At 55.7% G+C, this 4,855-nt stretch overlaps 1 pseudogene; it reads left to right on the forward strand.

Moving 5' to 3' along the window:
* The first annotated feature begins 210 nt into the window (after window positions 1-210).
* Window positions 211-4,523, forward strand: LOC131815907 (epididymis-specific alpha-mannosidase-like; annotated as a pseudogene).
* The last annotated feature ends 332 nt before the right edge of the window (window positions 4,524-4,855 follow it).

The raw sequence follows: 4,855 nt of genomic DNA on the forward strand, positions 1-4,855 counted from the left end.
TGGGATCTGGCAGGGAGAAGGAAGCTGAGGGGGGAGGAAAAAGAAGGAAGGAGAAGGAAGCCCCAGGAGGCTCTGGGGGATGGTGAAATGACACCTGCCTGTACCATGTACATCCAGCCCACGTCCATGTGACTGTGGGGAACCATGAAGACCCTGATGGGGCTCACGGGCTGTGCCACCAGGAACAGCAGCAGCACCAGGTGCGTGAGCATGGGAAGCCAGCCAGGCAGCTGCATCCCAATAGCAGGTGGGCAGGGGCTGCAGCTGACTGTCACTTGCTGTCCACTGGCGACTGGTCCCCTAACAGAGTACAGTGCTACCAACATGTAGGGAGGCGGGGACAGGAGCAGGAGGAGCAACACCTGCAGCCGTGCTGTCACCTGAGCCAGAAGAGGGGGTGGCCCTTGGACATCACCATTTGGTGCTCCGCCACTATCGCCAGTGTCTGAGCATTGATGTCAATTTTCTTATTTATTTTATTTAAATTCAATTATTTAACCTATAACGTGTTGTCAGTTTCAGAGGAGGAGTTCAGTGACTCATCAGTTGCATATCACACCCAGTGATCATCACATCATGTGCCCACCTTGATGCCCATCACCCCGTTACCCCATCTCTCCACTCACTTCTCCTCCAGCAACCCTCAGTTTGTTCCTAGAGTTTTTCCTAGAGTCTTTTGGTTTGTCTTCCTCTCAGATTTCATCTTTTTTTTTATTTTTCCATCCCTTCCCCTATGATCCTGTTTGTTTTTCTTAAATTCCACATATGAGTGAAATCCCATGGTAATTGTCGTTCTCTGATTGACTTATTTCGCTTAGGATAAACCAGTGCTGTCCAATTCTCAGCAGAGTCCCAAATTCCATGTGCCCCCAGGGCAGCGGTCATGGAGTGCTCTCCCCCAGACCCTTGTCTGGAGGAAGCCAACAGCCATGTTGTGGTCATGCCAGCCTTCTGTGCAGAGGACACACAAGGAGGAGCTCCATCCTGCCCACAGCCAACACTGGCTCAGCAGCTCCGCAAGCCAGCCCCAGCAAGCTGCTCCTCCAGCCCAGCCCCAGGTCCAGGAGTCTGTGGGGAGCATCAATAAACGAATGAAACACCTAGGGGCACCTGGGTGACTCAGTCGGTAGGCAGCCAACTCCTGGTTTCAGTTCATGTCATGATCTCTGGTTCATGGGATCAAGCCCAGCATTAGGCTCTGGGGCTGGGGTGGAGCCTGCTTGATTTTCTCTGTCATGCTTCCTCTCTCCCAACCTCAGCAAAAGGACTGAGTTCAATCTTCCCAGCTCAAGTGCAGAAGTCCCAGGGAAAGCTTCTGATTGGTGCACGGAGAAGCTCATAGTCCAAGACTGGACCAATCACTGTGGCCAGAGAACTGTGAGGAGGTGGTGCCCCAGCTGGAGCCCAGAGCTGAAAGGGCTTTTCCTGGAAGGAGGAGAGAGCTGAGGTGCCTTCTTAGCATGAAGGCCAGGAATGACAAAACAAGAGAAGAGCTGGCATCCCACACCTTGCATTGAAATAGAGGCTCTGCCTGAAACTGCCCTATGATCTGGAACAAACCCCATTACCTCTCTGGGCGATAGACTCCCCATCTGTACTTTGAAATGGCTGGACTAGAGATTCAGGGTCCTTCCAGCTGTTAGACTCTGTGATCTGAGCCCTTGGACAGATGGGAGGAAAGGCATCCAGGTGGAAGGATGTCTGTGGGCAAAGGCAGGAAAGGGAATGCCTGAAGCACTGGGACCAGCAGATGCTTCAGGCTGTCCTGCCTGTGGGGCACACGTGGGCAGGAGCTGGATCACCTGTACGAGGGCACATGGTGTGCAGAGCTCTCACTGCCAGGAGGAGGAGCTTGGCCCCAATCCTTGTCCTGGCTCTGTTTGTCTGCCCTGCAGAGACTGCCCAGAATCTCCCAGGGCCCCAGCAGCAAGAGCCCGTGACCCTACCCCCAAGTCTTCACCTTCCGATCCTCAGCATCCCAGGCTGGAACTACAGCTCCAACCACAGAGAGCACATGCAGAATCTCCAGAAAGGTGAGGCAGGTGTCCAAGGGAGCCAGACGCATCGCACCCTCCCCATGGCAACCTGGCCCCACATTCATTACCAGATAAATTGGGCTCCTCTCAGAGTTGTTCTGCTTCTGCTTGGTCACCTGATCCCTTTCTCTACCAAATGGGGAGGGCCAGGCCCACAGACAGGCTGTGGGGACCTGGGTCACTCAGCAAGCAGGGTACACTGTGGACAGGGACCCCAGCCCAGGACCTGTCCACACCCACTCTCTGATGGATCCCTCTCACCCCACCACCAATTCCCAATCATCACCCACCATCTGCCAGACCTCAGCCTGCAGTGCAGTCCTGCTCCTCAGGGACTCCTAGAGCCCTGAACAGCCAGTCCCACTTGTCCTCTGAACCCGGGAAGACTGATTGTCCAGAGCTTCCATTCATTCACTGAACAAACATCTCTTGCGCCCGGCTCTGGATAATCAGCACTGACCAATGTAGGCAAGGCCCCTGGACTCAAAGAGCTCTCCATCTAGAGGGGGAAGCAGGCAAGTCACCAGGACACCAGTGATGCTGATGTTCACATTAAGCCCCCAGCAGGGTTTCATGGAGGACTTCCTGGTGGAAGTGATACCTGCCATAGTGTCATGGTGAAATGACTTACCCTGTTGCCAAAGCTCCAGTGCACCTTCTCTTCCCCTTTCCACTGTGAGCATCTCAAAGGCAGGGCTGGCTGCCGCTGAGCCACCCTCTTGTCCCCAAAGCCCCATCTAGGTTCTGCCAGTCACCAAGGATGGCTCAGTAGGAGTCCGCAAAACTAAGGAGGAAAAGAAAGAGGCAACAGGCCAGATAACACTTTTATCTGATAAAGCAGATCTTGGGGACCGTGGCTCATGTCTGCAGCCAAGTGGCTTTCTAGCACTGAATCCCATTATAGGAATCCCCCTGCCACAGAAGATGCTGGGTAGGGAGCCTCCCCTACAAGGCAGAGCATTCCCTTCCCACTGGTGTACGTGGCCGATGCAAGAGAATAGGTCTCCTGTAGACAGCTGGTTCCCAAATAGGAGGGAAAAGGAGCTCACTTGGGAGTTCCCAAGACTCACTGAATGAAGGTCCCTCCTCCCTGGAGAACAGCAAGTGAGGGGCAGTGCGAGGGGGGTCTTAGGACCCCCTCCTCTGCATCCCTGAGCTCAGGGCCACCTTATGAAGCAGGTGTGTCGTCCTGGACATCAGCATGTCCTTACCTCACCCCCACCATCATCTGGAGACAGAGGACTTGCCTGACCCTTGGGATCCAATCCATAACCACCCCTTTGAATAAGTAGAAGGGATTTTTCACATCCCGTGTGCAGCAGTAACATCAAACAGGAACTGTGCCAATGCCTCCCAGAGAGGCTGAGGGTAGGAAGTGAAGGGCAGGTATAGGGTGCTGGGCCCAGCCTAGAGGATCGGCGCTGATGGGGGTCCTTGTGCCCCTGAAGGCCATGAAAGGAAGGCCAAGGTGGACCTCCGCCATGTCCTGCTTTAGCTCCATCACCTGCATGAGGTGGGGGAGGACCCGGTCCTGTCTCAGCCTGTGGTTGTGAACCTGGAGGTTAAGAGCCCTCAGACCCCTATGACAGTCTCCCTGGCCATGGCCTGAACCCCCAGCAGGCAGGCAAACCCCAGTGTGAAAATCCCCTCTGGCAAAGACCTCGGCAGAGATGCCTGGGACGCTCCCGCTCACCCTGGAATGGGCGCTGTGGGGGCACGTGGGCACTCCAACCTCCTCTCTCTGCATTCTTGCTGCTTCACTTTCTCTGATCCCTTCCTGGGTCACTGCGTCCTGTACCTGGCCTCATGGCATGCTGGCTTTTCTCTTTGGCTCATCCTCTGTGGTCACCTGCAGGCACAGCCTCACAAGCAGCGGCAAATGGGGTCTTGCTTCTGAGTGCTTTCTCCCTGTGTCAGTGCAGGGAAGCTTCCCCAGAAACCTCTCATCTCCGGCCAGACCTCCCTTCCTGATCAGGGCAGAAAGGGCCACCTGCCTCTGTCCTCACACAGAAGACTTGGCACAGGGGATGGATAGCTACTCCTGGTCTCAGCCTGGGCCACCCCCTGAGCCATACTGGAGAGAAGGGGTCTGGACGATGGAGGCAGTTCCTGTGCCTGCCTCCCCTGGGTATGCTTATCCAGTGCAGTTCCATGCTGGTCCTCGCCTCAGTATCCTCCTCTGTGAAATGGGCACACGGTTCCCTCTGGGGATTTCCTGGGAGCATTCATGAGGTGGTGGGCTGTGCCCCAAGGGTGGGTGCCACCCCTGCTCCTGCTTTGCCTCTACTCTGATCTGGGGCCTCAGGGGTAACTCACCCTCCCTGTGCTCCTGTCCCTCAGGTCGTGCTGCAGGGGCTGGGGTCCGTGGTGGCAGTGGAGGAGTGCTCGCTCACAGGGACCTGGGATGTGAGTATGCTGCACCGCTGGAGCTGGAGGACACGGGATGGTCCCCACAGCAGAGGTTTGGGAGCCCCTGGTTCAGGCTGAGCCTGGGAATCCCAGCCTGCCCCCAGACTGGCTCAGGAGCTGGCCAGACCTTGTTTAGATCACGTGTGTGATCTAAAGGCCTGTGTGACCTTGAGCAGGCTACTTGGCTTCTCTGATTGTGTATCATCCAGAATCTACCATGGATCAGTGTGTGTGTGCATGCCTGTGTGTATGTCTGCAGACCGCATCACCAGCCTCTGTCCCGGGTGATTCCTGAACTGGCAAGCATATCCCAGGGGGTCTGAAATCTGTCATGCTGTGTCTCACACCGCACACACCACCATCAGCAACTGGAAACTACAGGCAGCTTCGTGCCCCCTGGTCCTTTCCAT

The sequence above is a fragment of the Mustela lutreola genome, chromosome 1 (genome assembly GCF_030435805.1).
Source record: "Mustela lutreola isolate mMusLut2 chromosome 1, mMusLut2.pri, whole genome shotgun sequence".
NCBI classification, from domain to species: Eukaryota; Metazoa; Chordata; class Mammalia; order Carnivora; family Mustelidae; genus Mustela; species Mustela lutreola.